Below are 27,829 nucleotides of genomic sequence, written 5' to 3' on the forward strand. Positions count from 1 at the left end.
TATTGGGGTATCATTAGGGCTAGGTTGGAATTGAAATATTTGGTTGATGACTCTAGAGTGATTGGGAACAACAACTACTGATTAGGGGCAACAATAGCCCTTTGGCTAGGGATATAGCAGGCATGACAGAAGTGTATGATATCAGGGAATGGGTGCACTTCTGGGAATAAATACTTGGGTAAATTGGATTCCCATAGATGGATGTCATCAGTATGGTTCTGGAATTTGTCCTTAATCCAGTAGTGGAACTTCAGAAGGTAGGCAGGTGAGGCAGTATCTTTTATCTAGAAATCCCTGTCTACTAGTGCCAAATGGTCGATGTCCAGCTGAGGGGTTGACATGGGTCTCACATCCATTCAGGTCTGGGAAGCCATGACTGAGTTTATGGATATGGATTAATCTTGTGGTTGCTGCAAATGTAAGGTTTTGGAAGCTTTGGTACAGTGAAGGATAATTACAGTTTACAAAAAGTAGGGCTTTGGGTATTGAATTGAAATACTCTTCAATTTAGGGAAATTTTAATTAATTTCAATTAATCAAGCTTTTAATTGACTCTACGTTTCCAAATTGAGAGGGTCATTTTGGTTTTTCTCAAGAATACCTGGAATTTTTTGGTATGGCTTGCAAACTGGTTTGAATGGTGGCTGCAGAGGGTACAATGGCTTCAACTGTGAGCTAGATGATTGAATTGGGTATCTAGAGCTTCTTTGGGTGGCAAAAGGTGGTAAATTTTGGTCGCATACTCTTAGGGTGTCACAAAAAGGCTTGATTAGAATTTAATAGTGCAAACGAGCAAAAAGATTTGAAATGGGGCTTCTCTAGCCTTTTATTTGGCAACGGTTAAAATTGGGCGTAGAATTTACAAATGAACAGTGGATGGTTTTTGGTCTTAGTGGGGAGGCGGTTTCATGGGTCATCGCATCGCTTTTGGAGGCAAGGCAGTATTTCCTTGTGAGCATGCAATCTAGCATGGGGCTTCCACGTAGCAGAATAGTGCCCGAGAAAAACCGCGAATCTCACGTGCTCTCGGGATGGTAACGGTCAGACAGTGATCGTACGCAATATGGATGTGCATCGTTGGATTTGGGGGTGGGAGATCAGACGACTGTCGCGTGGTCAAGATGCACGGAGGGAATCAGAACTAGGATTTGCGGGGCTCGAGTTGTTAATTACAAATAATTTGCAATTAATTAATGAATAAAGTAGGGAGTAAATATAAGCTCGGGTTTAATAAAGTGGGACCAGGGTATATTGTGGCAGGGTTTCTTAACCGCACCAAGGGTTGGTGGGTTAAAAGGTTTCTATTGGGGAAATAAGAATTGGGGATTTAATTAAATAATGGGGGGGGGGCTAAAAAATTAGGATAAGGGGTTTTTTATGGGTTTTGAGGGGAAATATGGAAATTAATAAGGGGGAAGGTAATATTTGAAATGGAAAAAGGGTTTCACACTAGGGAAAAGGGATTTTGGGTAGGGGGTGAGTTTTGGAAGGTAATTTACTAGGGAAATGTGTGAAACCAAGGGGTAAGGGTCAAAATGAGGGGGAAAAGGGTATTTAATAAGAAATGAGGGGATAATGGGGAAATTAGTAAGTATGTATGTGGGGGTGAAATGAAATGAGGGGAAGTTAATCAAACAAGCTTGTGAACATCTTTTCACTCTCATAAATGCTCCTGCACATGAAACATAGGATTAAGCATGATATATGTTCTTTTGAGTGAGAAACCTTGTACATTTGCAACCTTTCTTCTACCTATGCTTTATTTATCCTAACATTTTTTCTTCACTTTATTTGACTCATTTGAGCTTGCAGACCATTTATTTCTTTTTCTTTTGGTAAGAAAACTATCTAATTATAACCTTGTAACTTGTTATAGACATTTTTGGGCACTGCAACCCCAATCAAACATGTCCATAAACCAAGGGCTCCTAAGTCCCTAAAAGTGTTGTTCCATACCCTAAAAGAACAAGGTCAGCTGATTACATCATCTCCCAGAAGTTCTCCATGAAAAACTGCTCAGAACTGGTCAAAGCTAGACCATCTCACCTGCTCCATGGTCAAAGTGTGATGCATCCCACCTAATGCACATGGGAGGTGCGATGCATACTGAAAAGCCCTTCTATGGGGTGCGATGGCTGAGAGAGGACAAATGGCAGAGACAGTTTGCGAGGTGGATGACTATGGAATCTTCTAGAAACTTCTCCTATGACACTTGCCTCTCTGAATTCGCCCAGGTATGAGTAAGAGATCATCAATCTCCAAGTGGAATCAAGAACTATCAGAGAGAGGACACTAATCAGAATCCAGAAGCTAACTTACCCCCCTGCAATCATCTATATATGGATCCCTCATCCTAGAGATCCAGAGGCTAGAATTTTGTATCTTGTAAGGAAGTCTTGTTGGTTTCTTGTTGGAATATCATAGTGTTGGGTGATCTAAGCTTTTCATGAGGTGAAAGAAGGGATTTCATGGTGGAGGATGACACTGGGTCAGAACAATTGGTTGTAATCCTCTTTGCTTATTCTTGATATGAATAAAGCTATTCAAGTTTTCCTCCACATTCTTGTATGTTTGATGATATATGCATTTGTGTGGTCAATATATATCTGGTCCTATATTGTTTATGATTGTAGATCTCTGTTCTTCAATAGTATTATGCTGCTTTGATTCCATAGGTGCTCTTTGAAGCTGTGTAGACGAAGGAAAAGTGGCAAGGATCTTTCAGAAGGGAGTGGAACCGAGCAAGGAACCAAGTGCAAGACTGAGGTTGGTGTCTTTCATTCCCCTCTTATCTACTTCTCATAAAGGAAAATGAAAGTGGTTTTAGTTTGTTTGTTTCTAAGATAGCTACCAGTCTTAGTGGGACTAGCAGCTCCGAGTGGACACTAGATTTCCTGATAACAAAATGGCGACTCCACTGGGGAGCGAATAGATTGTTTGTTTGTCTATATTTGTTTGTTTTATAAACTTACAGACAGAGTCTGAAGTCAAGCTAGCTAGCCTTCGAACTGCATTTTCTATGCAAGTGCAAAGTAGATCAATGCCGCTTCAGTCTATCTCCGGGTTTTGTTTATAAAATGAAAAATCGATTTGCAATCTTTCTAATTGCCTTAGTGGTGGCTCTAGTAACCTCATTAGATCAGCCCTTGTGATTTCTATTTACTGTACATCATTTTCTTGGCCTAAATCCCTGAATTGAGCTGCAAACTACGACCAAGAGCCAAGTAAAGTCTCGTCCTGGTACCATTGCACTCTCTCTTCAAGGAAACCAGTATGAATCGCACCTACCATGTGCAATAGGTGGGATGCATCCCTGTTTCCCTATGTTACAGGTGCGATGATCAGAAAAGGCTAATTTTTCTCTAGGTTTTGTTTTTTCTTCACTCTTTTCAGTTCTATTCTAGAGTTTTGCTGTCTATGATCAGCATACCACTGTGGAAACCCCCTTTCTCTCCATCATTCTCCCTCCATTGTGCAAAGAACTGTGAATGTTTTTGTGTATTTTCCGCCATTTTCAGTTCTCTTTTACAAAGTAGTATCATAGTCGAACTGTCGTCTTTTGATTTGAGAGTGTCGCAAGTGTCGTTTTCAGTCAAAGAAAAGAATTCTATTGTTCTTGATGGTCGATTATACAGTTACTCTTGTATTTGATTTGAATTAGTATTTTTTCAAGTGTCGAAAGAAGTTTTCAATTCAAAATAGTAAAGTGTCGTCATTATCTTCCTTTCGTCTTTGAAGAGAAATTTGTTAGTACTGTCGCTTTGAAAAGATAATTCATATTTGTACTTAGCATTCTTCTTGTCATTCACACATTAAGAAAGCTGAAAACAAATACATGCATGTGCATTTGCATTTAGACTGCTTGTTGGTTTGATTTAGGACAGTGCATCCAGTGTGTCCTCTCTGCTCTATGTTGAAAGAATACCGTCTCTCTCTCTTTAGTAGCTAGGATTTTCATTGCAAAAAGAAGATTAAACGATTGTTTATCATCTTAGATTGCATTTTAGGAATTGTACATCTACATCAGGCGTGAACCTGAAAGGAAAATTTCTTAAGAAAGATCAACTGTAAAATAAATTTAATGAACCTAAAAATTCTTTGGAACCTAACACACAACATCTATAAGTCTAGGCTAGAGACGTATTCTGGCGTCGTAAAGCCTGGTAATTGTCGTTTTCACTGTTGGTTGGGTATTCCTCCTCTTTGAGACGATAAGTGCCAGTACGGACTTGTGCTCCCACGTACCGTTGAGTATATATTGGGAGACCACAATAGGCTATATCCTTTATCCATAGGAAGTCGTGTCTGCCGCCCTATCGATCGCAATGCACTGAACACATCATTCGGGAAGATTGACTGTACCATAAAAAGTATTCTGCAGTTTTGCGATTGGTTTTGTAATCCCTCTGTCTAGATTTCCAGAGTAGTCTCTTTTGTTCCTTTTCAGACTCCTTAAAGGAAAAGGTCCATCTGAGCACTTGTCACTTCAGGCTCATTAAAAATCGAAGGCGACTAGAGTCATCTTTTGTTTTTTCTCGACTCTTAAAAATTGAAAAAACAAGTTGTGTCAAAGCATCTAAAATTTATTTTAATCGGAATAATATCACCATTCCTGCATTGGTCTTAGGTTGAGGAAAATGGAGTCCACCAACCAAGGAGTTCCCCTCGGAGGAAATCCTAGTCCTTTCTCCTCTTGGGGAGATGTTGGTGCACCTCATATGGCCACATTATCACTTCCAGGATTGACGATTGGCTTGCCAATATGGCTCTTCTCGACCTCCGTCATTCAGAACACCGTGATTCCTGAACAATAAAGTCAGCAACTAGATGATACTAAAGTTACCCCCCAAACTTCTACTTCATTTGATTCTCCCTCTCCTCCTTCCTCTTCACTTGATAAAGCTGGTAAGGCCCAAAACCAAGTAACTAAGAAGAAGAAAGAGAAGAAGAAGAAAGAGAAGAAGAAGAAGGAGCCAAAGGCGAAAGGGGGAAACCATGCATCATCTAGCGAAAATCCACACACTGCCCCGTCCAGGCCTAAATCGCCATGTGTCATTTGCAAAGGAGACCACTACCACTGAGATTGTCGCTGCATCCCTCGGATCTTAAGGGATTGGTCTCCTTGTTTGCACAATCCAGTGTCATCAACCTCTGATGATCATGTTAAGAGTACACCATCAACTAGTGAAAATGAATTCCCTAGACAAAAAGGAAATTGTAAATTTCCTTGTAGATTCTGTGAAGGTGATCATGCCCTCCACCGTTGTCCCTTCCTAGATGAAGCTAAAAGAGTTTTGGATGACTGTCCGGCTTCACCATTCTTTCTCCTGGATATAAGAAGCTCTTGCCAAGTCCATCACTGACTGACATGCCATTGTGTTCGGTTGAAGCATCTGTCATTGAAGATAAACCCGCCAAACCCATACCAGACGAAAGTCAAAAGGTTGAGGCGGCAGTCAACCTGGTCTTGTCTTCGGAAGGTCCATCTTCATATGACACAATCACCGAAGAGAAAGAGAACGACACCGTCCAAATTCTTTTCGTAAACATAGACTCCAATGAACATGGGGGCAATCTACCCATTCCTTTACCGCAGGAAGGAAGTTCGTCAGAGTCATATCCGCCATCTATTCGGTCCCATCTCCAAGCAACCTAGTCGTTTCTTTTGATTGGAATCTACTAGGCAGACCTCGGTACGGCCAATGTACCATTTCGAATCATTGTACAAGTATACAGAATGATCATGGCCGGTACCATCATAGATGAAGGGGCTTCTGTGAGTATCCTTTCCTCAACAGCTTGGAAAGCACTTGGTTCACCATCGCTTCTGCCTGAGATGAGAAATCTGACAGGCTTTGACAAAGGAAACAGTCGACCGTTAGGGATCCTTCCCAATGTGCCGATAACATTGAGAAGGAAAACCGTTCACCTGAACGTAATGGTAGTCCAAGGACCTCTGGATTATAATCTACTGCTTGGGCGTGACTAAATTTATTGCATGGGAGCCATTGTCTCCTCACTATTTAGAGTAATGTGTTTTCCGCATGAAGGACGAGTGGTCAAGCTCATAGACCAGCTTTCGTTCCCCGGCTCACACATAGCAAATAGTCAACACCATCCCTAAATGGTCTTTTCATGCAAGGAATGTCTCATCAATCTCCATTCCGTCCACCTGATGAGCACGAGTGATTTGGGAGGACATGACTAAAACCCACGGGGCATGCACGCTGGTTTGTTTTGGCAGGAAAACCTTAGGTATAGGTTAGGTTTCTGCAGAGGATATATGACTAGTCTAACACACCTGTCCATTTAGGAAAATGGGATTAGACTCAAATAAGATTCCCTCATCAAAGTTATGTGAGTGGAGGCGACTGCACCACTCGCCTTTGTCTATTTCAGTAGAAATCGTCAAGGAAGAATTTTGTCTGCAACGCGGATGGAGAGCTCATATGGTAACCTGGGAATTTTTCGCTATACCTGGGGGCATGCAAACCTTTTGGCATGCAAGCGAAGAGTGACCATTTATTTTCTTAGTTTGTAGTTTCTCAACCCTTTAAACTCGTAGTATTTGTCGTTCCTAACTTGCATAAAGAAAGGATCCGGGGCAAAGCTTTGAAAGGTGCAAGCTCCATAAAAAATGGCATCTTAGATGAGATATCCTTATTATACGACTGGCACGATCAGTTTTTATGTGGAGTTCAAGCTCATTAAAAATTAAACATAAGCAATGAGCAAACGTTCCCCAAGAGTTTAAGCTCATTAAAAAATGAACCAATTTCTAGTAAATAACCATTGTGAATGCATTATTATCAGCTTTTGAGCCTTGTTCGTGTTCTCATCATCACCTCCACTCTGTTTTAGCCGATCATTCACCTCCATTTGATTGTTTACCCCTTTTTAAGGAACAGCTGCAAAGAGTGATCCTGTTAGCCATCCTTGTGACACTGTCGTGATTAGAAAATTCCAAACCTTACCTGGAATCAGTTGCTACCTGAAATTATCACTCGTTCCTCAAAAACGAGTCTCCTTTAAGCTCTTTTCACCTTACTCATAAAACATGAAAAGATTGCCGAGTGATTGGCCTCTCCAACTCGTTAAAGTGACTGGAAGTGCTATCCCTCCTCTAGATTTTAATCTTTTTGGACTTGAGGGATTATTACACAAAAAGATCGAGCGCTTTTTTTGTTCGGCTCATTAAAATTACCGAAAATTCAGCCCTTTCATATTATTTTATACTTTTTCGGACTTAAGGGATTATATGACGAAAAAGGATTATTGGAGTTTCATTTACATCCCTTTCAGACTCTCTAAAATTGAAAAGGACCGAGTTATCTTTGTTGTTAAACTCGTTAAAACCGAATAGTGACAAACTTGTCCATACAGACAAGAACGAGTTTCACTATCGCTAGGCTCGTTAAATATAGCGACGGGTTTTCCCGAAGGGAAAATTATAGAACAAGCATATGTTATCCTCCTCAAGATTGACAAAAATAAAGAGGTACTGGTCAGTAATGATTGTGGAAAAATTAGGAAGAAAACTTGAAGAAATTTTATTGGTAACAAGTCACTCTTGAACATGACACTTTCACTCCGCATCTGAGTCGGGTTGGGTTGTTCCGTTCACTGGTCATATCACCATTGGTCCACCGCACCATCCATATTTGGGGTAACGCTACCAATCCATCATGTCAGTGTTGCCGGTATGTTCAAGAGAAGTCGCTTAGAGAATTCACCCGTGTCCCATCCACTGCAATACATTCATGCTCCATTCTTTCATGACCGCCACCCTGAACCCTGTATCATCAGATCATTTTCACCTCCAAAATCATTTACTCCATTCTGTGTCATAGATGTGGGATTCATTAAGGCCCTCCTATGGCGAGTTTCTTCTTGTCAACATCAGCTCATTATCCAAGAATTCAACTTAGGAACAACCCTTTCAGTACTTTGAAGCTTGCATGCCTCAATGGCAAGTTTCTCACTTCCGGTGACAGGTTTACATCAATGGCCTTCGACCGAAAGATTTTGCGTGGTGTTCGATGCCAAGTCCCTTATTCACACCATGCGAATTGTACTGTAGTACCTTAAGGGTCAGCATCATTATTGATGATTCCTCTTGCGCCTGTTAACAACTTACATCATTGGCTGGTAATCAGGCAATGTATTTCCATGTTCGACTCTAGAACATCTTTCACATGGATCGACTTGTACTCTGAGTGAAGATTGAACGAGTTTGAAGACCCTGGATCTAGTTTCATCCATCCGGGTTGCGATATATTCAGGAAAATAAAGACATCAAATGTACATTGGTGCTACACAGATGATCATCCGAATCAAAGGATGATGGCTCTATCAGAATCATTAGTCTCCCGCACAGACGGTTGTCTGTCTTATGTACATGAAAATGAATTTATAAAGCTGAGAATGAGAATGCCCGCCTTAGCTAGATCATGAAAAATATTATGAAGATAATGTATGGTATTGTATCTTATTATAGGTTGCCTTCTAGCTCGAAAAAACTTCAGATCCTCATGATAAAGCATTTCACCCGACATCAAAAGATTAATGACCTCATGCTTCGGGGGCAACTGTTATAGACATTTTTGGGCACTGCAACCCCAATCAAACATGTCCATAAACCAAGGGCTCCTAAGTCCCTAAAAGTGTTGTTCCATACCCTAAAAGAACAAGGTCAGTTGATTACATCATCTCCCAGAAGTTCTCCATGAAAAACTGCTCAGAACTGGTCAAAACTAGACCATCTCACCTACTCCATGGTCAAAGTGCGATTCATCCCACCTAATGCACATGGGAGGTGTGATGCATACTAAAAATCCCTTCTATGGGGTGCGATGGGCGAGAGAGGACAAATGGCAGAGACAGTTTGTGAGGTGGATGATCATGGAATCTTCCAGAAACTTCTCTTTTGACACTTGCCTCTCTGAATTCTCCCAGGGATGAGTAAGAGATCATCAATCGCCAAGTGGAATCAAGAACTATCAGAGAGAGGACACTAATCAGAATCCCAAAAGCTGACTCACCCCCTGCAATCATCTATATATGGATCCCTCATCCCAGAGATCCAGAGGCTGGAATTTTGTATCTTGTAAGGAAGTGCTCTTGGTTTCTTGTTGGAATATCATAGTGTTGGGTGATCTAAGATTTTCATGAGGTGAAAGAAGGGCTTTCATGGTGGAGGATGATGCTGGGTCATAACAATTGGTTGTAATCCTCTTTGCTTATTCTTGATATTAATAAAGCTATTCAAGTTTTCCTCCACATTCTTGTATGTTTGATGATATATGCATTTGTGTGGTCAATATATATCTGGTCCTATATTTTTTATGATTGTAGATCTCTATTCTTTGATAGTATTATGCTGCTTTGATTCCATAGGTGCTCTTTGAAGCTGTGTAGATGAAGGAGAAGCGACAAGGATCTATCAGAAGGGAGAGGAACCAAGCAAGGAACCAAGCGCAAGACTGAGGTTGGTGTCCTTCATTCCCCTCTTATCTACTTCTCATAAAGGAAAATTAAAGTGGTTTTAGTTTGTTTGTTTCTAAGATAGCTACCAATCTTAGTGGGACTAGCAGCTCCAAGTGGACACTAGATTTCCCGATAACATAACTTCCAATGGCTCATATTAAGCTTATGAGCACATTTTTATTCTCTACCTAAGTACTGATATGCCAAGGTTAAACAGTTTGGCTAGATCTTTGTTCTCTATCTATCAACATAAAATTTAAAACCATGAATGAGTCAAGATTAAGTTGTTTGACCATCTTGGATTGTGCCATTTCTAACAAGTTTCACACAACCTTATTTTGCATAGTAAAGTAAAAAGTAGTGGCACTTGAATTTGCACACTTCCATGATCTATTTTGTTTCTTTTTTGGGGTTCATATTTTTCATTTTTTTTATATTTTTCTCTTTCCTTTTGTCCTTTGATTATTCTTTTAGGACATACCCTCTTTACATTTTTTTTATTTTTTAATATGGAAAACATTTTGCAGAAAGCAAAAGTATGTACAATATTACAAGACTAACCATAGCCAGTTCAAAATTATGAATCCTATTATTAGAGGACCCTAATAGTGGCTCCACATGGGGATGGCATTTCCTGGTGAAAAATTAAGAAATTTAAGATCAGTAACCTTTGAAAATGTGACTGAAGTTACCTTGTAAACTGTTCTTCTGTGATTCTACTTTATTCATACTTATGTGTAGAAATTTTGAATAATTTAACACATATTCAACAAAGATTATCCTGATCATGTACTATTGCAGAATACATACACAATACATAAGCTCCTCTACGTTGATCATCAATATAGCAGCATCAATAACAATAAAACATCAAGAGCATTGACACATTAACACAGTATGTAACCCAGGGAAAGCATCTCGCTAAAAACCCCACACTATCTGTATATTAATGATTGAGATCATGTAGAATTACAAATTACAATGCTTATCACAAGCAATCCAGTACCAGCTCCACTTGTTACACACAATACAGCTAAGATCTGATCTCTAAATCTATTCCACTGCTTGCCTGCCTCCACTGCTCAATACCTGCTCAAGAATGAATGAGAATGGTCTACCAAACTCGTATTTCACCTCCAAAGAATCACTCACAATGTGTAAGACGTGAGCAGAAGCTACAAACTGGGCAAATACATGAGCAAACTCATTGGCATACTCAATCCCTTGATTGTGCAAGATCTGATGCACAACTATAGTCACAACTGATAACAATCTGATTCTCTAACACCTGTCCCTGCTAAACTGAACATGCACTGACATGCAACTGAGTTAACTGATGTATTCTATAGTTGTATTATGAGTTAATAATTAGTTTAACAACTCATCATTATTCTATTTGCAGTTAGACTAACTACAACTAGTTTAACCAAGTCAAACTGAACACAACTCCATCAACTCCACAATTAACTCCACCAAACTCAACTGATTGAGTTCTAACTGAAGTCATGCATGAAACAACTCAACTGAATCATAAGAAAAGCGTAATTCCTTCTGACAGCTGCATGGGCCACATCTATAGCTCAACCTGAAGTGCTCCAAGAGAATAAGATCAAGTTTATAGTCCAAATATTATTATGAGACAATAATATTTGACTTTTCTATTTTTGACAGCCAGTCTAAAAATAGACTTTGATCACCCACACTTTGGTCACCCACATTTTGGTCACCCACATTGTGATCACTCACACTGTGATCACTCACACTGTGGTCACCCACACTGTGATCATCCACACTGTGATAAAAAATAGAACTTGCGCCATAATTTGCCTGCGGGCCCACTTAGTGAAGGCGACTCTTTTCACTAAGCTCCATCATCTTGTTTCAATCTCAACATTATGATGGTGAACCCTTCAAAGCTCAGGGCCTTCTCTCTGAGCTTCACTTCAAAATATTACCATCTAATCCAATCTAAACTCTGCACTGTTATATACAATGAGTAAAGTAAAGTGAACTATTGTTAATATGTGGAAAAGTAATACTTCAACATTCTACCATTGATAGGTCCTCCTGGTAGATCTGATCCATCTATCTCTTTAAAAAAAAACATTGTTACCTCTGTAACCATAAATGACATAAGGGCCTTGCCACACAAAGTCAAATTTTCCATGTTTTCCCTTGTCTTCTCTTCTAGAATCCCATCTAAATACTTTGTCACTTATGTAAAAATCATCAGATTTAGTCCTTTTATCAAAAATCTTTTTGATTTTATCTTGTATTACTTGTCATTTGACATAGACTTCTTCTCTGGTTTGTTGCAGGTGTATTGTTTGATTTATCCTCCTAAGGATATCATTTGGTTCTACTTGCAACTCCTGGATGATCTTCATCATTGGCACTCCCAAAGAGGATAGAAAAACAACATCCATCCCATATACTAACTCATAGGGGAATTTACCAATGGAATTTTTGGTAGTTAGTCTGTCTGCCCATAAGGCATTGACCAACTTTTTGTTCCATATATTTTTTTTGTCTTCCAGTAATTTCTTAATGATATTGATGAGGCTTTTGTTAGAGGATTCTGCAAGTCCATTACCTTGAGGGTAATAGGCAGTGGAGTGGCCAAGGGTGATGTGGTATTTGTTACAAAATTCTACCATTTTCATGGATTTAAAAGTAGTTGCATTATCAATAATTAGCTTTTGGGGGCATCCAAATATTGACAGGATATTTTTTTCAAGGAAGGAGATAATGACAGAGTCTGTAGTTTGTCTAGAAGGTATGGCTTCTATCCATTTGGTAAAGTAATCAATGGCTGTCAAAATCCACTTATGTTGTGTTGAGGAGGCTGGGTGAATTTCTCCAATGAAGTCTAAACCTGATGAGCCTCATCATTGAGTAATTATATGGGCCTTAATTGTCCTTAATTCACCTCCTAACTTAGTCAAACCAACTATTCTCACAACTTATTGCATAATTTTGATTATATTTTGTCTATGAGATGAGTTAAAGTTGGATATTTGGCTTTGTCATCTAATGTGCATGTAATGCAGGAATAAAGCATAAAATCAAGGAGAAATGCAGGTATAAGGAATAAAAGCAAGGAACTATGGCAAAGACCTTGGTCAAAACTCAAATGGGACAAGGGAGAGTAATTACAGGAGGTAAATCCTCCTCATTTACTACCCCTCCATTCGAATATTCCTCCATTAGCTCGGAGTGTAAACAACCATAACTTTGAAGACTAGAAGACAACCGAGCAAGTGAAAGGGACATAAAAAAATTTATTAGATGCATAAGTAGAGGGGCTTAGGACCTTAGTAGGATTTAGACTTCTATTGTAAAAACTCTGCTTTATTTCCGAGCTGCAAGAATTGTGACAGATTCTTCTGTAATCCATGGTTTTCATAATGAGAATGAGTTTTGTTTTAATCTAGCTATGAGTTAACTTAGAGGGTTGAAGGTCTTGGGTTAGGGCCTGACTCGAGCAGCTAAAGCTCCTCTTTACTGTATATTTATGCTAGCATAGATTTCTGGTTTTATTCATTTTCTTAAGTAGCTTCCTGGTTTTGTTCATTTGCTTAAATAGATTCATGGTTTCCTGTTTTATTTGCTTAAGTAGATTCATTTTCATTCTAGCAATATAGCGTAGATTATTCATGGTTTTTCTGTTTAGTTGTTTCAGTAGCTGCATTTGCTTCAGTTTACTTCCATTTATGCCTTCTTTCAGTTCACAGGTTATCTAAGAGAAAAAGATCACCATAAGGTTGCCTGTAGGTGCCTTGGCCTCATCTCCTCCCTCTGGGACGATGACTTGAGGAAGAGACCCTTCAACAACCCCCAAAAATAAAAGTTTTTGGTTCTCACATGAGGTATGGAGTTTTTCTTTTGATTCAGTTACTCGTTCACCCTCACTGTGTTTTTTTGTCATTTTCCCTTTGAAACCTCCTTCAGCATGTTCTTCATGCATCGTTTCCTCATTGTTCGATCCACAACAAACCTTCCCAATCACCGTCCGATCCATTAGTTTTTCCAACTGCCACTTACTTTATGCACTTTAAGTCCCCATTTTCGATCTGCCTCACCTGATTCGATGGCTATCGCGTCACCTCAACACTTTATGTGCTTTAAACCCCCACCGTCAATCTGTCTCGCCTGATCTAATGACTATCGCTTCACCCGATTGCCAACTAGCTTGGCCGATCTCCACCGTTGATCAGCCCCGCCTGATCAAATGGCTATTGCACAATCTCACGTGGATTCATGCACGACCGTTATCCACCTGAGAGCACACGAGAAAAGTGGTTTTCTCGTGCTATGTGTTGCGTAGTAAGGCTAATCGCGTGAAATTTTGGAATTCCAATTACAGCCTTGAGGGTGCACGAGAAACTACTTACCACCTTAGGAACCCACTCCATCATTTCCATACGTTTCTTTTTCCCGCGATACGATCTCCGCCGTCCATCTCTTGACTTAATCTGTACGATAAGGTCTCAGTTGTTCATCGTGTGCATTCATCCTGTTCACCCATCTAGTCACTTAAGCCTTCACGATGAGATCTTCGTCGTTCATCTTGTTTGTTCATCTGGTTCATCCATCTACCCACTTAACCTCTGCGATAAGACCTTAGCCATTCATCCTGTTCGTTACCCTATCCGCCCATCTCTTCACTTAATTCCTCGCGATATGATCTTCGTCGTTCATCTGCTTCATTAACCCTATTTATCCATTTATTCGCTTAAGCCCCGTGATAAGATCTCCACCATCCACCTTCTACTCGTTGATTGATCCAACGGTCGTTATGCGCTATTGCATCCTTATGTCCTCCTTTCATTGATTTCGACCTCTGATTTCTCTTCCGCTTGAAAACCAATTAAAGCTTATGTTTCTTTGCTTACACCTTAGTATATTTTGATTCTCTTTACCTATGCAACTTAGATAGCAGCATTAGGTTAGTGTTGATTTAATAATTATGTTAGCATAGCTGTTTAGATGGTTAGTTAGGTTATGGTGTAGTTTAGCATTACATGATGTTTTCTTCATTACTACAATAGAGTAGCTCCCTCTTAGAATAGGTTTTCTCTTCCTCCATCAAAGAATTAAGCTTCTTCTCACCCTATAGAAGTCTGTCTTGGAACCCCTGGGGTCTCTCGCCAGTTAAAAAATGACAACAAGGAGGACCTTCACTTCTACTTGTGCATATAGCACTTTCACCTCCAAGTTTTTACGAACCCCGGGTTGATAAGTAAAGATGGTAGCCATGGGAGTTGCAAAATTATTGTTGCAATACCTATGCTCATCACTTTTTGGTGCCATTACCGATGAGGTGTCTAAGTAGAAGTAATTACTGCCTTCTTCTATTTTCTAGTCTCCAACATTATTTTCTTCTACTTCTAGTCTTCAATTTTCTTCCATTAGTTTATTTTTGTAAAAGTAATCTAGTAGCTTCCTTTCTTTCATTCGTCATTATCAGCTTTCCTTTCCATTCTGCAAGTAATTTCTATATTTAAAGAAAATATTATAAAAACCAACCCAAAAACATTTCCTTTCATGCCTCGTAGGAATAGGGACAATTCAGGGAAATTCTTGCCAAATACCCCCACTGCATCCAACAGTCAACCTTCTCTCTTCTTCAATGACTCTAAAGTGGAAGAACCTTTAGGTGAGGAACCTTACATATTTGAAGAACCTAGAGGGGAAGAAGAAGAGGAAGAGCCCATTCCTACTGAACCAAACCAATGGTTGAAAACCAACATGACATAGGAAATAGAGAGAGAATTGAGAGTGCCTTCCCCATCAGGGAGACCAATGGGGACACTAAGATGAAGAATATACGCCCCTCTTCTCTACCTCATTTCCATGGCCTAACCATAGAGGACCCTGACACTTTCCTATTTGAGTTTGTTGTTATATGTCGAACCTATGAATATACAAATGATGAGCAAAAGTTAAAATTGTTTCCATCTACCCTCAAGGATGCAACATTGCGCTGGTTCATGGGTTTACTTGGAGATAGCATCACAACTTGGGCTCAGATGCAACAAACTTTTAACAAAAAAAATAAGGACTACTGTAGGTCAAAGGATACTAAAGAATAGATTTTTAGGATGACCATAGGATAGGATGAATCCTTAGAAGACTATGAGGAAAGATTCTAGCTCAGTTACAAAAGGACCACGTGCACACTTGACCTTGAGTCACTAAAGTTGGTCCTGCTTAGAGGAGTAAGGGAGGATCTTCTGGATACTTTACATATGATAGCAGGAGGAGATCTCTACCAATTACCCTATGAGGATATTAATACTATTTTTAGAAACCATTCTAGGGCAGCCAAGAAAAATGGTAGGGGTAGTCAACCTATGGCCAATACATCATCCTCCAACTTATCCATCAAGGGTGAAATTGGAAATATGCTCGAAGATTTCAAAAGTGATATGTTGCAAACCCTTGCCTTGTAATTGGACACCATGAACATCAAAAGGGAGCAAGAGGAAGCAGAGAGAGCCTTGGCCATATTTTGTCCTAGATGCACCAAGAGGCATCCTATGAACGAATGTCCATTAAGTTGTATTAAGATTTTCTTAGTCTGTGAAGAAAACCACTCCACAGACAAGTTCCCTTCTTTACCTGAACTCAAAGTTGTATATCAAGAAGCTGAAGGGGTCACTGAGCAGCTTTGCTACATCAACCAAAGGAGACCTCCTAGGCCTAGACCATACCAGTAAGGTATGCAAGGGTCATCCCATGCATATTAAAACCCCATCTAAACCGCAAATATCCCTTCTTAGGTACCCCATGCTCATCCTTCTTGGTCTAAATCCCCTCCTTGGTCCTATGCATCTCTGTATCATTCCCAGCCAACTAGCCAATCATTTCAACCTTATGTTCAACCACAAGATTAGTGGAATACCCCACCCTAGGGGTGGAGGCACCAGTTCAACAATGTTCTAGCCATATTGCCTCCACCACCTACCCAACCACAACTCCTACACTCTGCTCCACCCAAGAAACCCTAGATGCCTACCTAGTCAAATCTGAACACAAACAATAGGCAGGCTCAACAAGCATATAGTGGAAAGACATTATACCCAGCTTATGTTGTAGAAATCCAAGAGATCAACCTAAGATCTGGGAGAATTCTCCCTGATAACCAACCTCCCTCTCCACATAGGGAGGTTGAGGAAGAAAGAGAGGAAAGCAACCTTAAAGTAAATCCACCATTTCCTAAGAAATTAACCCAAACACTCTAGCCTACCCCAAAAGAAACTGAACTTCTAGGAGAATTGAAAAATCTATGTGTAAAGATCCCCCTTCTCCAGGAAATTAAAGATGTTCCCATTTACAATAAGTTAATTAAGGAGAAGTGCTTCAAGCATCCAGGAAGAAGAAAAAGGGATGCCCCTACCATTAATGTCATTAGGCAGTTGTTTGACTTATAGCTAGGGAAGATAATATGTCCAAAATATCTGGACCCTGGAAGCCCTGTAGTAGATGTGCACATCAATGGCACCATTGTCCCACACACCCTGATTGATCTTGGGGCTGCCATTAATGTGATGACCAAGGACACCATGCTCAAGCTCAACCTCCAAGGGTCATTAAGGAAGACCACAACAGTTCTGCAACTTGCAGATCCTTCCACAGTCACCCCTGAAGGAATTGTGGAGGATGTGATGGTCTCCATTGATTCCTGGGAGTATCATACAGGTTTCCTAGTTCTCCAGCCTAAGTTTAAGCTTACTAGTTACCCTCTCATCCTTGGGAGGCCATGGTTGGCCACATCTGATGCTTACATTAGCTGCAGAGCTGGGAATATGACCATCAAGAATAGGCATATGTCCAAACAGTTAGTCCTATACCCTCCTTCTCAACCTACTCTAGAGCATGATTTACCTTTATGGTTGGAAGAGGAGGAGGAAGATGAGGTTTATTCTGCCCAACTTTATGCTTTGGAAGCAACCATAGGAGGAGGCAAGATGAGGATGACTTAATTGAACACCTACTCCAAAGTCCAACTATTAGTTCACTACCGTTAGAAGAAGAAGTAAGCGAAACCTAGAAAAATCATCCAATTGACTTATGCTTGGCCAATTCCAACCCACTCCGTGTCAAAACCATAGAATTTGGCCTAGAGAAAACTTTGAAAATTAATCCATCTCTTTTTGCTTTAGAAGAGGAAAAGCTATCCAACATGTTAAGAGAAAACCTAGAAGCCTTCGCTTAGAGTTATAAGGAAATGAAGGGAGTACACCCCTCAGTGTGTACTCACCACATTTACATCAAAGAAGGTTGCAAGCTAGTCAAGCAACCACAAAGGAGGATGAATCCTACTCTTAAAGACATTGTCAAAGAAGAACTGCAAAAACTACTAGATGCAGGATTCATTTACCCTATCTCAGACAATGAGTGGGTCTCTCCTTTAGTGTTAGTTCCCAAGAAAAATGGTAAGTGGAGGATTTGTGTCGATTATAGGGAGTTGAAAAAATCCACAAAGAAGGATCATTTCCCCCACCCTTCATTGATCAAGTGCTAGATGGCTTGGTAGGGAAGAAGTTTTTTTCCTTCCTAGATGGATTCAATGGGTACAACCAAATCCAAATCTTCCCAAAAGAATAGGATAAGACCAAATTCACCTGTCCGTGGGGTACTTTTGCCTATAGGGTCCTTCCTTTTGGCCTCTGCAATGCTCCTGCCACTTTCCAGAGAGCAGTCTTGAGCATTTTTGTTAAATTAGTACATGATGCTGTGGAAATATATATGGATGATTTTACACCTTATGGCTATGATTTCCAAGAAGCCCTAACTAACCTAGGCAAAGTATTATACAAATGCATTGAAATGAATTTGTCTCTCAGTCCAAAAAAATGTGAATTCTTAATGACTGAAGGGACTATGCTAGGTCATTATATATTTCAGCAAGGACTGCAGGTGGACCCAAACAAAATAGCAATCATCCAAAGGGTCCCACCTCCACAAAACCAGAGAGATGTCAGGAGTTTCTTAAGGTTAGCTGGATACTACCGAAGGTTCATAAATTTTATAGACATATTTGGGCACTGCAACCCAAATCACATATGTCCATAAACCAAGGGCTTCTAAACCCCTAAAAGTGTTGTTTCATACCCTAAAGGAACAAGGTCAGCTGATTACATCATCTCCCAGAATTTCTCCATGAAAAACTACTCAAAACTGGTCAAAACTAGACCATACAGATTGCTCCATGCATAGGGTGCAATGCATCTCACCTATTACACACGGGGGGTGCGATGCATACTAGAAATCCCTTCTATAGGGTGCGATGAGCGAGAGAAGAAAAATGGCAAAAGCAGTTTGCTAGGTGGAAACCCAGAGAATCTTCTAGAAACTGCTCATATGACACTTACCTCTCTGAATTCGCCCAGAGATGAGTAAGAGATCTGAAATCTCCAATTGGAACCAAGAACTATTAGTGAAATGACACTAATCAAAATCCCAGAAGGTAACTCACTCTCTTGTAAACATCTATATATGGATCCCTCATCCTAGAGATCCAGAGGCTGGAATTTTGTAATTTGCAAGGAAGTGTTGTTGGTTTCTCTTTGAAGACATTGTTGGGTGATCTTGCTTTGTATGAGGTGAATAGGGATTTCATGCTGAGAGGATGATGCTGGATCAGACAGCCTGGTTGTAATCCTCTCTTCTACTACTTCTATCAATAAAGCTATTCGAGTTTTCCTCCATATGCTTGTATATCTCTGAATCTTGTATTTGTATATGCATTTATATGGTTAATGTACATCTAATCCTATATTGTTTATGGTTATAGTTCTCTACGATTTGATGTTATTTTTCTGCTTTGACTCTATAGATGTTCTTTGAAGCAGGACAAGTGAGAAAGGAGTGGCGAAAGATCTATCAAGGAAGAGAGGAAACGAGCAAGGAGACTAGTGAAAGACTGTGGTTGGTACTCTCTGCTTCTCTCTCATCTATCTCTCATAAAGGAAAACACAATTAAATTTAGTTTGTTTGTTTCTAAGATAGCTACCCGTCTTAGTGGGACTAGCAGCTTTGAATGGACACTAGTTTTCCCGATAACAATAAAGGACTTCAACAAGTTGGCCTCTCCTTTGTTTGGGTTGTTGGCCAAAGATTCTGAGTTTATATGGTCAAGAGCTGTCAAGAGGCCTTAGACATTCTAAAGGGTAAATTAACCACTGCTCCAATCCTTAGAGGCCCAAACTGGGCCCTTCCTTTTCATATTCATGTTGATGCCTCACACAAAGCCATAGGAGCAACCTTAGGTAAGGAAGAGGAGAAATTGCCCTATGCCATCTATTTTATCAGTAAGAACCTATCAAAGGTTGAGCTAAACTATAGTGTGACCGAAAAATAACTCTTGGCTGTTGTGCATTTATTAAACAAATTTAGGCATTACATTATAGGTTATCAAACATTTGTGCAGATTGATCATGCTGCAATCAAATATTTAATGAACAAACTAGATGTGAATGCTACAATTATAAGATGGTTGTTTTTATTACAACAGTTTGATCTAACTATTGTTGATAAACTTGGTAAGGAAAATTTTGTTGATGAATTTATATCCAGGATGAATCTGCCTGCAGGTGAAGAAGGAATGGTGGATGACTAGTTACCAGATGAGCATTTGTTTGCTATTTAAGTTCTCTCCCCATGGTTTGCTGATATAGCAAACTATTTGGTATCAACACAGTTCCCACCAAACTTTCCCTCCAAAGATAAGAGCAAGATAGTCAGGAAAAGTTCCTCCTTCACCTCGATTGGGGGCAATCTATTCAAACTTGGCCCAGATAAAATCTTAAGAAGGTGTGTAAGGGAAGAGGAATTATTTGACATCCTTCTGACCTATCATGATGGACCTTATGGAGGTCACTTTGCAGCAAAGAGGAAAACATTGAAAGTGTTGCAAGCAGGCTATTATTGGCCTACTCTTCATCAGATGTGAAAAAGTACATTAGTTAGTGTGATCGATGCCAGAGGATTGGAAAGCCTACTCCAAGAGATGAAATTCCCCTACAACATCAAGTTACTTTCGAGCCATTTGACAAGTGGGGCATGGACTTCATTGAGCCTATCAACCCGCCTTCCAAGCAAAAACAACACATCATTGTGTGCACTAATTATTTGACTAAGTGGGCTGAAACCAAGGCAATTAAGGTAGCAATAGAAGAGAAGGTGGTTGAGTTCCTAAGGGAGAATGTATTCTACAAATTTGGGTACCCTAGAGATCTAGTCACAGACCAAGGCATCCATTTTACCTCTAGCATGATTGAAGAACTGATCAGCCATCACAAAATCAAGCATAGGACCTCCACTCCTTATCATTCACAAGCTAATGGACAAGCGGAGGTGACCAATAGGTCATTAGAGAACATCTTAACCAAGGTAGTGAGTAACAACATGAAGGATTGGGTAGAGAGACTAGTTGAGGCCACCTAGGCCTATAATACAACATGGAATACCACCACTGGATTTACACCCTATGAGCTGGTCTATGGGAAAAAGGATTTGTTGTCCATTGATTTTGAATATAACACATTGAGGATGGTAGCCCAACTAGATTTGGGTATCAGTCATGCACATAAAGAGAGATTGTTCCATTTGAATGGCTTGGATGAATTCAGAATGTAGGCCCTCCTACATACAAAGATAGTTCAGCTTCAGAGGAAGATCTGGCATGACAAACATATTAAGGAGAAGAAATTTCAAGAGGGATACTAGGCATTATTTTATGACTTTAGGTATAAAGACTTCAAGGGCAAGTTAAGGACAAGATGGCTCGGACCTTATGTGGTGGAAAGATTCCAGGACAATGGTTCAATGCAAATCAGAACTATAGATGAAGAAGCCATTCCATTGCTAGTTAATGGACACTGATTGAAGATGTACAAGAGGCATTTATCAAAACAAGAGTTCATTGACAATACCAATAAGATAGTGATGATGGTGGAGCAAGTTCCAGCTCCTCCCTCATTAGGTCACTAAAAAAGGAAAAAAGAATAAGGATTCAGGTGAAAACCTCCATGAGGTGCCTGAGTCCCATCTTTGGGTTGAAAACCTCATGAGGCGGCCCAAGGATGAGAAAAATGAAAAGGATAAGAAGATCCTTGGGTGAAAACCTTCCTTGAGGTGCCCAGGGTAGATATCTAGGGTGAAAACCTCTTTGAGGCAGCCTAGGTGTTTTTAATATATATATATATATATATATATATATATATATATATATATATATATATATATATATATATATATATATATATATATATATATATATATATCTGAAATAATAAAAGAAAAAAACATAATTTTTATTTGTAGGTGGGTGAGAAAGACAATCAAAGAGAAAATAAAAGATCCAAACGGAACCCTGCCTCACATATATTCATCTCCTCCACTCCTTACCATGAATCCCTCCATCAATTCCATTGTTTTTCACTTCATTGCTTCAATTCAAGTGAAGATTGTGTTTTATACAGGATCCCCTGAATAGTAGATTGGTTAAGTCCCCAAAATCCATACTAGACATGATTTGACCAATCACCTCAACCATTACCATCATCTCTACATCCACACACACTCCTACTCCCTTTTTCCATTCATTTCAACATCCTCATAGCCCCATCCAGCAATAGAACATCAGCATACATCCTGTAGGAAATCTTGTGGCAGCGTATCCCACAAAATATCAATCATCAGCTACAGGTCTTCACTAGGATGATCCAAGAGCTCCACAGCAGTAGCAACAAGATCAGATCCAGGAGATCCATAGTAGTTGTGGCAGCATCAAATCTTCATTCACAGACACCTGAAAAAGCTAATAAACCATCAACAGACAGTAGAGGAGGAAGAAGAATGACCATGCAGCAAATAGACAACGTAGCACCTCTTATCTTTGACAACTACAACATGCCATCAAGACCACAGGTAAGTATCCCACTCACTCACTCATATGCATCATTTGATCAAAAGTTGTAAGGGTTAAGAGGTAGTTGGTTTATAAGTGAAAAGGTGGAAAAAAGGAAATTCTTTAATAAGTCAAAAGAGAATGCAAGAGTCCATAGATACAGAATTGTTATGGCAACCATTTGAGAATGCTTGAAGAATTAAGACTTGGGTAGAAACACAAGTTCACCAAAGACTCAGCATACCCTATTTCTTGATGCAATCACTCATAGACTCTAGCAGTAAAGTAAAGGAGTGGAATTCCCAATAGTTGGCTCACCATGGGTTGATCAGGATCCTCATTAAGGATTCCCTCCAAACCCTCAAGATCCCCATAACATGCTCAGTCTTCAGAGACTTACCAACAAAGGATGACATCACAACCCTCACCTATGATGTTAGTCCTTCTGTCAGTGAGGAGGAGGTAAAATAAGAAGAAGAAGATAGAGAGCTAGATGGGGATGAGATGCATGAAGAAGAAAATAATACAGAGGGACATGATGAAGCAAAAGAGGAGGATAGTTTTGGAACAAAAAGAGGAAAAAGGCATTAAAATAGAAGAGAAAGAACAATAAGAGGCCATCCAATGTAGGATGCCAGCTAAATCCTATGCTCTTTACCTCAGAGAAAATGGCTGCAATTTCATATTAAAACACTAGCACAAAGGGGCACCATGCCATTTTAGGACTGCAAGTAGTTTATTTGATCTTTGTGATCAAAGTGCACTAGAGGATAGGGCCAAAATGGTTGAGTTTTACTTGCACCACATGGCCCTCACATACATGAAAAATTGGGATCCTAATGTAGAGCTAGGAGATCTACAATTGATGCCAAATAGATGAACCATGAGAAGTCAAGGGCTGCAAAGATGAAAAGAATATTGGCTAGAGAGAAAAATGAACCTCTTTTTATCAGAGCTGAACAATCAAATCCCATGGCCTTAATTAGCACCCATAATCTAATTACAAAGGATCCTCAGCTGGCACTTAGATTTTTTGCTGCCTAAGAGCAAGCAATTTCACATTTTGAGGATATGTTTAGGATGCTAAGAGATTATAATATACATGCCTGCTAAAGGAGATGGAACACACTGCCACACAGGTTGAAGGTCAGAGAATATCACTCCCCTCAAAGGTTGAGAAAGGCACTCAACGGGACACCTATGTATAAGCAATCAATGCAAAGGTTGAAGGTTAATTGGATAGGCCTAAAACTCAGTCCACCACTACTCCTAAGGATGCTAGAAGGGAGAAAAGAAGAAGAATAAAAGAGGCAATGGGAAGAAGTAGAAAGGAAAGCGAGCTTCTATAAAGAAGAAGAAGAAACCACAGCAGAAGCGTGGGATATCAGAGAGGCTACCAGAGCCATGAAGGACATGGACATTGGCTAAGTTGCTCAGAGGATGAGCAACACTTTCAGTAGGGGGTTGATGATGAGCTTCATCATTGAGTAATTATATGGCCCTTAAATGTCCTTAATTCACCTCCTAGCTTAGTCAAACCAACTATTCTCACAACTTATTGCATACTTTTGATTATATTTTGTTTATGAGATGAGTTAGAGTTGGATATTTGGCTTTGTGGTCTAATGTGCATGTAATGCAAAAATAAAGGATAAAATCAAGGAGAAATGCAAGTATAAAGGATAAAATTAGGGAACTATGGCAAAGACCTTGGTCAAAACTCAAATGGGACAACGGATAGTAATTATAGGAGATAAATCCTCCTCATTTACTACCCCTCCATTTGAATATTCCTCCATCAGCTTAGAGTGCAAACAACCATCACTTTGAAGACTAGAAGACAGTCGAGCAAATGAAAGGGACAGAAACCAGTTTATCAGATGTATAAGTAGAGGGTCTTAGGACCTTAGTAGGATTCAAACTTATATTGTAAAAACTTTGCTTTATTTCTGAGTTGCAAGAATTGTGACAATTTGTTCTGTAATCCATGGTTTTCATAATGAGAATGAGTATTGTTTTAAGCCAGATTTGAGTTAACTCAGAGGGTTGAAGCTCTTGGGTTAGGGCCTGACCCGAGAAGCCAAAGCTCCTCTTTACTGTATATGTATGCTAGCATATATTTCTACTTTTGTTTATTGGCTTAAGTAGCTTCCTGGTTCTATTCATTTGCTTAAGTAGATTCATGGTTTCCTATTGTATTTGCTTAAGTAGCTTCATTTTCATTACAGTAGTATATCGTAGATTATTCATGGTTTTTCTGTTTAGTTGTTTCAGTAGCTGCATTTTCTTCAGTTTACTTCCATTTATGCCTTCTTTCATTTCATAGGTTAGCTAGGAGAAAAATATCACCATAAGGTTTCCCACAGGTGTCTCAGCCTCATCTACTCCCTCTAGGACCATGACTTGAGGAAGAGACCCTTTAGCAACCCCCAAAAACATAGGTTTCTAGTTCTCGCATGACCTATGGATTTTGTCATTTGATTCAGTTACTCGTTCACCCTCACTATGTTTTTCTGTCTTTTTCCCTTTGAAACATCCTTCATCACGTTCTTCATGCATTCTTTCCTCATCATCCGATCCACAACAAACATTCCTAATCACTGTTCGATCCATTAGTTTCTCCAACTACCACTTACTTTATGCACTTTAAGTCCCCACTATCGATCTGCCTCACCTGATTTGATGGCTATCACATTACCTCAACACTTTATGCCCTTTAGACCCCCATCGTCAATCTGCATCACTTGATCTAATAGTTATAGCTTCACCCAATCACCAACTAGCTTGGCTGATCTCCACCATTGATCATCCCCACCCGATCCAATGGCTATCGTGCAATCTCATGCAGATTCATGCACGACCGTTATCCACCTGTGAGCATGCAAGAAAATTGGTTTTCTCGTGATACGTGTCGCGTAGTAAGGCTAATCATGTGAAATTTCAGAATTTTGCTTACAGCCTTGAGAGTGCGCGAGAAACTACTTACCGCCTTAGGAAATCGCTCCATCATTTCTGCACATTTATTTTTCCCGCGATCTTCATCGTCCATCTCTTGACTTAATCTGTGCAATAAGATCTCAGTCATTCGTCGTGTGTGTTCATCCTGTTCACCCATATAGTCACTTAAGCCTTCGCGATGATATCTCCACCACTCATCCTGTTCGTTCATTTGATTCATCCATCTACCCACTTAACCTCCGCGATAAGAGCTCAGTCGTTAATCCTGTTCATTATCCTGTCGTCCATCTCTTCACTTAATTCCTGGCAATATGATCTTTGTCGTTCATCTGTTTCTTTAACCATGTTCACCCATTTATTCTCTTAAGCTCCGCAATAAGATCTCCACCATCCATCTTCTGCACATTGATCGATCCAACGGTCCCTATGCGCTACTGCGTCCTTACGTCCTCATTTCATTGATTTTGACCTCCGATTTCTCTTCCGCTTGAAACCAATTTAGCTTAAGTTTCTTTGCTTACACCTTAGTATAGTTTGATTCTCTTTACCTCTGCAACTTAGGTAGCAACATTAGGTTAGTGTTGATTTAGCAATTTTGTTAGAATGGTTGTTTAGATGGTTAGTTAGGTTATGGTGTAGTTTAGCATTACATGTTGTTTTCTTCATTATTGCAATAGAGTATCTCCCTCTTAGAATAGGTTTTCTCTTCTTCCATCAAAGAATTAAGCTTCTTCTAACCCTATAGAAGTCTGGGTTGGAATCCCTAGGGTCTCTTGCCAGATAAACAGTGACAACAGGAAGGACCTTCACTTCTACTTGTGCATATAACACTGTCACCTCGAAGTTTGTATGAACCCCAGGTTGATAAGTAAATTTTGTAGCCCCGGGAGTTGCAACATTATTTTTGCAATACCTAGGCTCATCAAAACCCCATTGTTGAAATGGAACTTCTATGGAGATGGGTTTGAGAGGTAAAGGTAAAAGTTTTCTTTTTCCCTCAAATATCTAACATTTATGATAGGAGGTCACATGTTTCTTAACATCTGCAAAAGAGTGGGCCAATAAAAACTAGCCCTCAGAATTTTTTCAGCAGTAGTCTTCCAATAGAAGTGTCCTCCACAATCTCCTACATGAAATTATTGCATAGTTTTATCAGCTTCATCTTTCAGTAAACAATTTAATAGAATACCACCATTGTCTTTCCAAAATAAAGCATTATTTATGATACAATATGTCATTGATTTCATTTTCAAAAATCAAGCTTTAGTTATAGATAAACCAGGAGGAGCTTGCAAGTTTAGTAAGACAAATATGATATCTACATACCAAGGTGAATTTGTAAAATTTTCATTGATCTGTGGAGTTGTCATCTCTTCCTGATCATCAAGGGCACTAATGAAATTTATATCTAGGGTCTGACAGTTCGATTCAGCCATGAGTTTGGCTAAACCTTGGCCTTTGATAAGTTTAGTAGGCTTTATTTCTATGTCATATTCCAAAATAGTGGCAATCCATTCACCTCTCTTCCCTTCAAACCCATTTTATGTCAAAGTGTCCTTTACTACTGAGTTTGGAACATAAGCAATGATGTCTGAATACAAGATGTATACCCTAAAATATTTAATAGATTTCACTAAAGCTAATGCCTATTTTTCCAATATGTTGTATTTTAGTGTTGCATCTCTTAAATATTTACTGAAAAATGCAATGGGTTGTTCATATCCTTGATCATTATTTTGCAACAAGACTGCTGCAATAGTATGTTTTGAAGCAAAAGAAAAAATTATAAAATCTTTTTGAAAGTCAGGACTTATAAGGACTAGAGTTTTGGTAAGGGCTTGTTTGATGGCCTCAAAAGATTTTTTAGCTTCCACTATCCATTTAAGTGCTGAATATTTTCTTAACATGTTATTTAGTTCTCTAATCAATTCTGCTAAATTTGAAATGAATCTCCTAAGAAAATTTATTTTGCCTAAAAATGACTGTAATGCTTTGATGTTTCTTTGATGGGTGATGGTCAATATTGCCTCTATTCTAGAAATATCTATTCTAATTCTATCTTTGGATATTATATGTCCCAAGATTTTACCTTCCTCTAGACCAAAGAGTGTCTTTTTGGGATTTAAAGAAATATCAAATTTTCTACATTTAATGAAAACTCTTCTCGGGTGATCTAGATGTTCATTATCTGATTTAGAAAAGACTATGATGTCATCTTGGAAAACAACTAGGAAGTCATGGATTTTCTTTAGCAAAAGCTATATCCATAGCTCTTTGAAATGTTTCTCCTGCATTCATCAATCCAAAAGGCATTTTCAAATACATGAAAGTTCCCCAAGGAGTAGTAAATGCAGTTTTTGCCTGGTCCTTTGGTTGAATTAAGATTTGGTTATATCCAGAAAATCCATCAAGCAGTGAAATTCTGGATGAACCTACTACCATCTGAAGAATATGGTCCATTTTTGG

The sequence above is a fragment of the Pinus tabuliformis genome, chromosome 2_2, assembly GCF_031772625.1.
Source record: "Pinus tabuliformis cultivar Carrire ecotype Pingquan chromosome 2_2, CPIR1, whole genome shotgun sequence".
NCBI lineage: Eukaryota > Viridiplantae > Streptophyta > Pinopsida > Pinales > Pinaceae > Pinus > Pinus tabuliformis.